General features: G+C 42.9%; 1 pseudogene; it reads left to right on the forward strand.

Moving 5' to 3' along the window:
• The first annotated feature begins 2,605 nt into the window (after positions 1–2,605).
• LOC110586109 lies at positions 2,606–4,762 on the forward strand (annotated as a pseudogene).
• Positions 4,763–12,525: the final 7,763 nt, after the last annotated feature.

Here is a 12,525-nt window from a genome sequence, read left to right on the forward strand (position 1 = left end):
AATCATCATGCTGTACAGTTAAGAAATTTATCTGTTGTGTATGTGTGTGTCTTCATGTGAAAATCTAATAACTGTACAGTGAGAACTATGTTAAATGTTTTGTGTCATCCTCACCTAAGTATTCACCATGTAGAATATCGTGTACAAGATGTATATGGAAGTGGATAGCCTTTCCTTACATAGGCATTAGGTGAGTGATAGTTAATATAAAATTAATAATGTATTAATTTTCTTACTGTTTTACAGCTTTATTTTCAAAGAATTACATTACCATACAGTATGCCTCTGTCTCTCATAATTGGAGAAATGTGTATCTGCCAATCATAAAAAAGAAAACAGCTCAATAATTTGGTGAAGGTATTCCTAAAATGATTTTATATTGACAGATCAACTCTTCTGAATTATTTTTGGACTCAGATAATGCTATCTGTGTTTTTCAATACAATTTTATGGGATAGGCAATCGGTCATGACCCTGCCTGTCCATGCCCTTGCAGGTCATGCCAAGAATGCATAGCCCTGACTGCTCTTTATCCAGGCCATTTTTGAGGGTTGTGTTTGCTGAGATAATGAGTTGGCCTACTTGCCACTGACTATAAAAGTGAGAAATCTCCCAGCTCAACAGTCCTCTCCTGTAACACAACCCACTTAATCCTTCTAGCCACCTATATTGCCCTTGGGAGTTGGGAAGTGTGGGGAACCTTGTGGACATTGTACTGACACTCCGGTTACTGCTTTTGCCTTGAGAAATAGTCTCTAACCCCAGGAGTCTCATGGTTTTTGGCAGTCTTCATGAAATAGTAACAAGAGTTTGTTAGTTTGCACAATGAGTAAAATCCCAAACTCTTCACAGACCCTGACAAATAACTTCTGACCACTAAGAATGTTGGTGATGAGGCATTTCTTTTCTTAAAGATTTATCTATTTTATTTTTTTTAATATTTTATTTGTTTATTTGACAGAGAGAGACACAGCGAGAGAGGGAACACAAGCAGGGGGAGTGGGAGAGGGAGAAGCAGGCCTCCCGCAGAGCAGGAAGCCCGACATGGGACTCTATCCCAGGACCCTGGGATCATGACCTGAGCCGAAGGCAGATGCTTAACTGACTGAGCCACCCAAGCGTCCCCCTCTCTCTTTCAAATAAATAAATAAAATATTTTTTAAAAAAGAAATAAACAGTAGCTTTAAAAAAAAATAAATGGTAGCTTTCAATATAGGATATTTATTTTTTAAATTAATTATCTATTTATTTAGGTAATCTCTGCACCCAATGTGGGGCTCAAACTCATCACTCCAAAATCAAGAGTCACATGGTCTACTGACTGAGCCAGCCAGGCACCCCAATATATGATTTTTTAAGAACTGATTTTGAGGCACCTGGGTGTCTCAGTCAGTTGAGCATCCAATTCTCGATTTCAGCTCAGGTCATGATCTCTGGTCTGTGATTTCAGGCCCTGTGTCAGGCTCTGTGCTAGATGTGAAGCCTGCTTGGGATTCTCTCACTACCTCTCCCTCTGCATGCCCTCCAAACAAAACAACAAAACGAAACAAAACCCTGATTTTAATTGAAATAACATACAGAATAGCACACAAATCATAGGATAAGTTTTCTCAAAGTGAACACACTTTGTTACCACCCAGTCGAGATATAGAACCTAAAAGCATATATATTCTTTCCTATGTCCTATCTTGATAGCGAAGGAATTTGGGCCAGTCTTACTTTTTGACCTACTTTTTTTCCTCTACATGGGTTGTCTTTTTCCTTTGGATGGCTTTTCCGAAAGTAAAAATAACAACTCCAATTTCTCTTTAAACAGGAGGAGAATTTAGGACTTGAAATAAAGATTTATTTATTTATTTATTTGACAGAGAGAGAAATCACAAGTAGGCAGACAGGTGGAGGGAGAGGGAGAAGCAGGCTCCCTGCTGAGCACGGAACCCCCATCCGGGGGGTGGGGTGGGCGGGCATGGGGGACACCGATCCCAGGACGCTGGGATCATGACCTGAGCCAAAGGCAGACACTTAACTGACTGAGCCACCCAGGCACCCCAGGACTTGAAATTAAAAGGATGCATGTTACAACAGTACTGTTACACTCATCTAAAGATAAAGAACGAACAGCAGCTTGGTAAACTATCAAAGCATCCCAGCACAGTTCACCTGTCAGGTTACACAGTTGTTGTGGGTCTCTTTCTGAAGTGTAGCCTCAGGGACGCCTGGGTGGCTCAGTCGTTAAGCGTCTGCCTTCAGCTCAGGTCATGAGCCCAGGGTCCTGGGATTGAGCCCCGCATCAGGCCCTTGCTCACTGAGGAGCCTGCTTCTCCCTCTCTCACTCCCCCTGCTTGTGTTCCCTCTCTGGCTGTCTCTCCCTCTCTGTCAAATTAATAAATAAAAAACTTAAAAAAAAAATGAACTATAGCCTCAGAAGAGAAATCAGAGGATGAGTCCCTATTACTGAGATGACATATGGATCCATAGTGCTTGCCATGAGAAATAGTCTTTTGTCTCTGACAACTCTGGCAACTCTAACGGATTGCATAATTCAGTTTAATAGTTCCTGTTGAACTGGAAATGGTCAAAATGCCTTCTGGATACTTCTTCATTGTCTGCCCAAGTACTTGATAAATTGACCCTCCAAATGACAAGCAATGGGAAGCATACTTAAAATATAAAATGGCCACATTTCAGGTGACAGGGAAAATCCATGATTAGCTATTGCTACTGCAATCTTGTAACTTACCTTGTCACAGTGATTAGTCTATAAATGACCCTTAACTAAAGCCTAAACCAATCAATGCTTTTTTTCTTTTTTAGGACAAGGGATTGACTCAAAGTGGATATGTGACTTAAATTGTTCCAATCAGAGTGAAGCACAGGTTGAAGAAATAGATCTTTTTTTTCAGGTTGGTGCAGTGTGACAGTGTAGGATCTGAGACATCTGTAGCCTTTTGCTACCATAGCAGAAATGATACTTTTAAATAATATTTTGAGAAGGGGCTTCAGCATAGCCAAGTTGACACAGTACAAAGCTATCATTACTACCCATTCATTGAATCAGTGACATTCACTTCTTTATATGGAAGATAGATATCGGGGTGCCTGGGTTGCTCAGTCAGTTAAGCATCTGCCTTTGGTTCAGGTCATGATCCCAGGGTGCTGCTATGGAGCCCCACGTCAGGCTCTCTGCTCAGCGTGGAGCCTGCTTCTCCTTCTCCCTCTGCCTGCCCCTCCCCTTGCTTGTGCTCTCTCTCTCTGTCAAATACATAAATAAAATCCTAAAAAAAAAAAAAAAGATAGATACCACCTAGTTTTTTCACAACAGGTTTGTTGCCAGAACACAGGTGTCATACAACTACTGCTAAACCTAAACCAAAATGGGAAAGGAAAAGACTCACATCAACATCATCGCCATTGGACATGTAGAGTCGGGCAAGTCTACCACTACCAGCCATCTGATCTACCAATGTGGTGGGATCGACAAAAGAACTATCGAAAAATCTGAGATGGAGGCTACTGAGATGGGAAAGGCCTCCTTCCAGTATGCCTGGGTCTTGGCTAAACTGAAAACTGACCGTGAACGTGGTATCACCCTTGATATCTCCCTGTGGAAATTTGAGGCCAGCAAGTACTATGTCCTGATGCCCCAGAACACAGAGACTTTCTCAAAAACATGATTACAGGCATATCTCAAGCTGACTGTGCTGTCCTGATTGTGGCTGCTTGTGTTGATGCATTTGAAGCAGGTATCTCTAAGAACGGGCATGCCCTTCTGGCTTACACACTGGGTGTAAAAAACTAATTGTTGGTGTTAACAAAATGGATTCCACTGAACCACCCTACAGCCAGAAGAGATACGAGGAAATCATTAAGGAAGTCAGCACCTATATTAAGAAACTTGGCTTCAACCCCAACACAACAGCATTTGTGCCAATTTCTGGTTGGAATGGTGACAACATGCTGGAACCAGGTGCTAACATGCCTTGGTTCAAGGGACGGAAAATCACCCGTAAAGATGGGAATGCCAGTGGAACCACACTGCTTGAAGCTCTGGATTGCAATTGCATTTTGTCACCTACTCGTCCAACTGAGAAGCCCTTGCATCTGCCTCTCCAGGACGTCTACAAAATTGGTGGTATTGGTACTGTCCCTGTGGGCCGAGTGGAGACTGGTGTTCTTAAACCTGGCATGGCAGTCGTCTTTGCTCCAGTCAATGTTACGACTGAAGTAAAGCTGTTGAAATGCACCACGAAGATTTAAGTGAGGCTCTTCCTGGGGACAACTGGGCTTCAATGTCAAGAATGTATCTGTAAAACATGTTCATCGTGGCAACGTGGCTGGTGACAGCAAAAATGACCCACCCATGGAAGCAGCTGGCTTCATGGCTCAGAGGATTATCCTGAACCAGCCAGGTCAAATCAGTGCTGGATATGCACCTGTGCTGGACTGTGACCCAGCTCACATTGCTTGCAAGTTTGCTGAGGTGAAGGAGAAGATAGATCGTCGTTCTGGAAAAAAGCTGGAAGATGGTCCCAAGTTCTTGAAATCTGGTGATGCTGCCATTGTTGATATGTTTCCGGGCAAGCCTATGTATGTTGACAGCTTCTCTGACTATCCTTCTCTGGGTCATTTTGCTGTTCATGACATGAGACAGACAGTTAATGTGGGTGTCATCAAAGCAGTGGACAAGAAGGCAGCTGGAGCTGGTAAGGTTACCAAGTCTGCCCAGAAAGCTCAGAAAGCTAAATGAATATTATCCTCAATACCTGCCACCCCAGTTTTAATGAGTGGTGGAAGAATGGTCTCAGAACGGTTTGTGTCAATTGGCCATTTAGGTTTTATAGTAAAAGACTGGTTAATGATAACAGTGCATTTGTAAAACCCTCAGAAGGAAAGGAGAATGTTTTGTGGACCACTTGATTTTTTTGTGTGTGTATTTAAGTTATTAGTTTTAAGTTATTCGTTTTTAAAATCAGTACTTTTTAATGGAAACAACTTGACCAAAAATCTGTCACAGAATTTTGAGACCCATTAAAACAAAAGTTTATTATTTATTTATTTATTTATTTATTTTTAAAGATTTTATTTATTTATTTGACAGAGAGAGAGACACAGTGAGAAAGGGAACACAAGCAGGGGGAGTGGGAGAGGGAGAAGCAGGCTTCCTGCCAAGCAAGAAGCCCATTGTGTGGCTTGATCCCAGGACCCTGGGGATCATAACCTGAGCCAAAGGCAGAAACTTAATGACTGAGCCACCCAGGTGCCCCTCAAACAAAAGTTTAATGAGGAAAAAAAAAAAAGAAAGATAGATACCACCTAACAAAGTTTTCATTTTCAGTTTCAAGTCTCCAAGTAAAATTACTTGATTCTTGGGTGCCAAATTTGCTCTATTTGGCAGAATAATTACTTAATTCTCATAAGTAATTATTTACAATAATAAAAACTTGAACAATGCAATTGAACAAATGGTCAGGAAATATAAAGAGACAATTCATAAAAGGAAAATTACAAATGGAGAGTAAATATTTGAAAAATGTTCAATCTCATTAGAAATCAAAAATGCATATTAAGATAATGAGTTACCATTGTCACCTATTTGACAAAGATTCAAATGAGGCCAATATGCAATGTTCATGATGCTGGAGGCCTGTGAATTAGTATTATGATTAAGAATGTCGATTTTGTAATATACATATCAGGCTCTATCTTGACTTCACATTTGAATCACCTGGGGAAATATTATTTTATTTTTTAAGTGTGATTTTTATTTTTTTACATTTTAATTCCAGTAAAGACAGGGGAACTTCTAGAGATTTTATTTATTTATTTGAGAGCGAGAAAGAGAGAGCACAAGCAGGGGGAGAGGCAGAGAGGGAGGGAGAAAAGCTCAAGCAGGCTCCACGCCCACAGCCAGCCTGACCCGAGGCTCATCTCACTACCCTGAGATCATGACCTGAGCCAAATCAAGAGTCTACACTCAAAGGACTGAGCCACCTAGGCACTGCCAGACCTGGGGAACTTCTAAACGCAAGTCAAACGTGGGTTCTATTCCGGATCAATCAAATCAGAATCTTCAGTAGTGGACCCCAAGTGCCAACATTTTTTTAAAAGCTCTCCAAATAATTCTAATATGCAGCCAGAATTGAGAAACACTAAGTCAAAAACTTTAACATATATATTGACTCATTGTTTCTGATATTAAAGAATAAAACCAGATTGTACACAAATGTTTATGTATGAGAACTTCGGTAATGTTATTATAGTGTAAATGGAGAATGAAGCAAATGCTCAATAAAGAAACATTGTAGAATACAAAAGAAAATCTCCCAAACCAGGCCCATGACATCAACGTGTAAGAGAAGGGTGAGGAGGGAAACAGAGCATGCCACTGCCTAAGGCATTAAAATTGAAGTTACAGGAAAAAATGCTTTTTCAGGCTAGACAGAACTCTAGAGCTGGTTGTTGGTGACTCCTGTCCCCAGTCAGTACGCTGGACTAGGACTGGGGCAAAGGAAGCCAAAACTATCGTAAACTAACAAGTCACTAGGATGGCGAGTACAGACACGCTTTCCTTAGTGCTGTAGGCTGCACATCTGATCTGTGGAGTGCCTTGTGTGACCGTTTTATTTACGGGTCCTGGGAGGTCTCCACAAGGGAGGTGACATCCCGGGAGTTACACATTAGTCGGCTAGTGAACAGTTCCCGGAAAAGCGCCGCGCAGCTCCTGGGCACTCAAGAGGCCAGCGTCTGAAGCGCGCCGAAGGGATGAACCCCCGGCGGAAGCTGAGGAGACCGGGGGGGCAGTGGGAGCCCGCGCGGGAGCCCGGTAGCGGGAGGCGGAAGCCTGGAGCGGAGAGCTCCGGGCGGCTTGGAAAACGAGGGGCGGGAACACAGAGCGGCAGGGGGAAGAGGAGGAAGGAGGGAGGAGCATCACGAGCTTCCCGCCCGCGCTCCCGGCCCGCTGCGAGCAGGCGCCTTGGCGGTGCCAGCGTCTTCTTCCCCGCCCTTCGCCGTCGCCACGGCGCCGGCTCGCGTCTGGTCTGGGCGGACGGCTGGGCCCTTGGCGGGGGCCCTTGGCGGGCGCCCTTCCGCCTCCTCGTCACGCTTCGGGTTTCGCCCTCCGCCTCGCCGCGCCTTCCCCGCCTCGGACGGGCGGGGCCCTGACCCAGGTAACTGCCCGCAGATTCCTGCCGCTCACGGCCGCCGCCCCCTCCCCGCACCGCGGGGCCGCCCGCGTTCGCGGGCTCCTCGGTCGCTACTTCCACCTTCGCGTCGTGCCGGTCCGCGACCTCCCTCACGCCTCACTCCCCGCCTTCTGCCGCCGCACCCCGTGCCCTCGTCCTTCCCTCGCGCTCGGCCCTCCCCAGCCTCCCCGCGTCGCCCTCCCGCCGCAGCATCCTCGGGCTGACGGAGGCGCGGGAGCTGCGGGGGCCGGGTCGCCCTCCCGCCGGCGTGGGATGACCTCCGGTGCGCGCCAGCCCTCGGCCGGACCCTGGTCCTCCGGCCCCTGGCGGTCCAGGGGGGCGCCGCGGTGAGCACCCCACGGGGCGGAGGGCCGCCCTCCCTCCCAAGCCTACGCCGCAGGGTCGGGTAGAAAACCCCGGAGGGGTCCCTGGGGATGGCCCGGTGATTTGTGCGAGGTGGTCGTGGGGAAGCTTCTGTTTGACGTTCTTTAGTGTAAATTGAGCATTGAGGAATAGATGCGATTTCTTAGGCTCGTCTGTGGTGGAAAAAAACAGAAGAACTTGAATTATTCTCTGGAAATTGCGTTCGCCAATAAGTTTTGAATAAAGGTACTTTTTTGGGGTAGACTTAACATTTTTCCTCCTCACATATTTTGTGTGATTGAGTTTATTGTTTTTTAAATTTCTTTCTACCATTAACTAATTTTACTCGTTTCGTGATGTTTACTATTATCTGTAGCTTTAGTGTTTTGACTGCCAGTTCTCTATGAGGCAGAAATAATCTTTGCCATAAAACAGGAGGTGAGAACATCTTTTAGGAGTTCTAAAAGTTGAAAGACCATCCATCATCAAATCCTGTAGGACTCTATCTTTACACCTTGAGCCATCTTTTTATCCTTTACATTTTAGTTGACCATACTTCTGAAATTTTTTTTTATTATTTTAAAAGCTTTTATTTATTTTATTTATTTGAGAGAGAGAGAGAGCAAGAGCGGGGTTAGGTGCAGAGGCAGAGGGAGAGAGAGAAGCAGACTCCCAGCTGAGCAGGGAGCCAGATGTGGGGCTCCATCCCAGGACCCTGGGATCATGACCTCAGCCGAAGGCAGATGCTTAACCGATTGAGCCACCAAGGCGCCCCCCTCTGAAGTATTTTAAAGCAAATTCCTGGCATAAATAACTTAGTATATTCTGTATCTCTCATATCTAGGAGAGGTAAGAACCCTTAAAAAAAAAAAAAAACCAAACAAACCCATAATAGAATTACCACATACCACCAAATATAACATTAATTCCTCAATGTCATCTAATACCCTGTCATATTCAATTTTCATCTTTTTTGAATTTGAAATTCAGGTTTATGGAAAAATTGCAAAAATAACACTAAAGAACTCCTATACTGTTACCCAGTTTGCCTACTTGTTTACGTTTTGCCCATGCTTTTTCCTTCTCTTTATACATGTGCACACACACGTTTTTTTCTGAACTATTTGAGAGTCGATTGCATACATCATCCCTCTTTCTGCCTTGCTATTCAAGTAGTACAATATGTATTTCCTAAGAGCAATGATACTCTTTTATGTAAACAAGTACATTTATCAAATTCATGAAGTTTAACATTGATATGTTACTTTTATCTGTGCTATAGTTCGTATTTCCGGTTATGTCAAGTGTCATAATAATATCCTTTACAACGAATTGTCTTTTCTAGTACAAGATACAGTCCAGGATATTTCATTTCGTTTAGTTGTCTTATATTGTTAATCTTCTTTAGCTTCGAATAGTTCTTGAGCCTTTGTTTCTCAGGATATTGATTTTTTTAAGGACTAATAGCCCATTTATATCAAAGTCTTCAATATGAATTGGTTTCCTCATGAGTAGAGTTAGGTTTGAATTTTTTGGTTGGAATACTATATAAATAATGTTATGTCTTTTTCAAATTATCACAATCAGAGGAGCATAATGTCTCCCTCATATAAGTTAAGATGTTAATCCGTTTTCTCCACTACCATTTTTTTTTTCCTGTTCACCGTTATTTTTTCCTTTTTTGCAAATTAAGTACAGTTGACCTTTAAAGCACGTGGGGGTTAGGGGTGCAAACCCCCAATCCCTTGCAGTTGAAAATCTGACTCCGGAAAAACTGAACTACTAATAGCCTACAGTTGGCCATGCCTTACCGTTAACACAAATATTTAACACATATTTTGTATGTTGTATATATTATATGCTGTATTATAATATAGTAAGCGAGAAAAAAGAAAATGGCATTAATAAAATCATAAGAGAAAATACATTTACAGTACTATACCATATTTATTGAAAAAAAATCTGTGTATAAGTGGATCCTCATAGTTCAAACCTGTGTTGTGCAAGGGTCAGCTGCAGTTGTGGGGAAATACCTCCAGATTATGTAAATATCCTGTGCCTTATCAGAATCCTCCCTCTCCCTCTGCCTCCTTTAGCATCTGTTGATGGTTCCTGAATCAAAATGGTGATTTTCCACATCTATCCACATCTTTCCTGAATCAGTTTTTACTATGATAGTTGTAAAATGATTTTCCACATCTATCCTCAAACCAGTGTGGCCTCATTTATTCTTTATTTAATAGATTGTGACCTGTTGCTCATCTTCTTTATTTTGATGCTAAGAGTGTCTCAAATTTGACCTGTGGGATTTGGCCCATCTATCTTGGTCCTTTTTCTTTCTTTGAAGATTTTATTTATTTATTTATTTATTTGAGAGAGAGAGAGCGCGCGCGCACGCATATGTGCACACAAGGTGGGGATAAGGGGGGGGGAGTGGGAGGGGGAAAGAATCCCAAGCAGACTCTGTTCTCACAGCGTGGAGCCCTAGGTGTGGCTTGATCCCATAACCCTGAGACTATGACCTAAGCTGAAACCAAGAGTCGGATGCTTAACCGACTGAGCCACCCAGGCACCCCTTGGTCCTGTTTCTTTTTGACATGCTCCCATTATATGTTTGCTTCTTTACTTTGGAACAAGATGTTCCAGGGCCATCTGTTTCCTTCACTATCTCTGCCCTGAAATCAGCTGTTTTTTCAAGGAGCCCTGGTTTCTCTTACTGAGGAATGGTACCTAGAAACCAAAATCTGGGGGTGCCTGGGTGGCTCAGTTGCTTAAGCATCTGACTTCGGCTCAGGTCATGATCTCGGGGTCCTGGGATCAAGCCCCACGTCCTGCTCTGTGTTCAGCAGGGAATCTGTTTCTCCCTTTCCCTCTGCCCCTACCCTGCTTGTGCTTTCTCTCTCTCAAATGAGTGGGTAGAATCTTAAAAAAAAAAAAAGAAAGAAAAGAACCCAAAATCTGGGTGCTAGGTTTGCTCATTGCTACTAGAGTGTCACTGCTTCTATAGACCCTTTTATTTTTTTTATTTTTATTTTTTAAAAGATTTTATTTATTTATTTGACAGAGATAGAGACCGCAAGAGAGGGAATACAATCAGGGGGAGTGGGAGAGGGAGAAGCAGGCTTCCCGCTGCGCAGGGAGCCCGATGCGGGGCTGGATTCCAGGACCCCGGGATCGTGACGTGAGCGGAAGGCAAATGCTTAACGACTGAGCCACCCAGGCGCCCCTCTATAAGCCCTTTTAGAAGACAGAGCTAGAAATCATGAGTTTTTATACTGATTATCTCTAGTTCTTTTTTTTTTTTAAAGATTTTATTTATTTATTTGAGAGAGAGAGAATGAGGGAGAACACATGAGAGGGGATAGGGTCAGAGGGCAAAGCAGACTCCCTGCCGAGCAGGGAGCCCGATGCGGGACTCGATCCTGGGACTCCAGGATCATGACCTGAGCCCAAGGCAGTTGCTTAACCAACTGAGCCACCCAGGTGCCCGATTATCTCTAGTTCTTATCCAGCCCCTTAGGGCTCTTCTTTTCCTTTCCCCATTCTTTAATTGTTTTCCATTTCTTCTACAGTGAAAGTACTGGCTCCCATCAACAGATATATATATGCATTTCCTCAGTCCCACCATACACAAAAAATAGCTTCATAATTTCTATACTCCTACCCCTAGGAAAAACAGACCTACTAAGAAGAATTTGAGATTTGTTTGTAGTTCTTTTTATCTTCAGTTTGAGTCAAAATACTGTATTTAAAAGTTACTTGAATTAATCCTTTTTTTTTTCATTGTGGTTATTTTACTCATTTGAAATATAGTCGGATTTGCTTCTCTTTGTATTAGGTTTTATGTCCCCCCATTCTTGTTTATTAATGTAATTCTAAAAGTCAAAACTATATAGAAAGTTGTATTAAGTATCCCTCTCTCCCTTGCTTTTCCACTTTGCCATCCCCACACCATGGTAGTTAACCTATTTTGTTCATTTGTTTTATTTTTCTGTTTCTTTCTGCAAAATTAAATGATGCATATGTTATTTTCATCTCCTTACATACAAAGTAGCATACTAGGTATACTCTTTTTTTTAAAGTACACTCCACACCCAACATATGGCTCAAACTCAACTTCATACATGCTTGCTGTACCAACTGTGCCAGGCAGACACCCGTATATATGCACTTTTTCACTTTACTTTTCTCTTTTTTTTAAAGAGTCAGTGAAGCTTGTTTTATTTATTAAAATATTTATTTGTCAGTGAGCAAGGAGCCAGATGTGGGACTCGATCCCCGGACTTCAGGGTCATGACCTGAGCCAAAGGCAAATAGTTAAGGACTGAGCCACCCAGGCATCCCTGCACTTTACTTTTTTCCATTAACAATATATTTTAGGGGGCACCTGGGTGGCTCAGTTGGTTAAGCGACTGCCTTAGGCTCAGGTCATGATCCTGGAGTCCCAGGATCGAGTCCCACATCGGGCTCCCTGCTCAGTGGGGAGTCTGCTTCTCCCTCTGACCCTCCCCCCCTCTCACGCGCGCGCATGCTCTCTCTCTCTCTCATTCTCTCTCAAATAAATAAAAATCTTAAAAAAAACCCCAAAAAACAAAAAGAACAATATATTTTAGAAATCACAGTTCATAGAGATCTTCCTTTTTTTTGAGATCTTCCTTATTTTTGTCAGCTGCTGAATACCTCTTTCTAACTGGTTTATTTAAATTAAGGTCCAAAAAAGATCTTCACATATTGCTTTTGGTTATTATGTCTCTTAATACTTCCCTCCTTATGTATATGCATATCTATATCTGTATAATAATATCCAGTTTCTCCCCCTTGCCCCCCTTTAAAAAAGATTTTATTTATTTATTTATTTTAGAGAGAACACATGTGAGTGGGGAGAGGGGCAGAAGGAGAGTGAGAGAAAGAGAGAATCTCAAGCAGGCTCACCACTGAGTGTGGATCCCAGCTTGGGGCTCTATCTCACAACCCTGAGATC

This window comes from Neomonachus schauinslandi, chromosome 7 (genome assembly GCF_002201575.2).
Source record: "Neomonachus schauinslandi chromosome 7, ASM220157v2, whole genome shotgun sequence".
In the NCBI taxonomy this organism is placed as follows: Eukaryota; Metazoa; Chordata; class Mammalia; order Carnivora; family Phocidae; genus Neomonachus; species Neomonachus schauinslandi.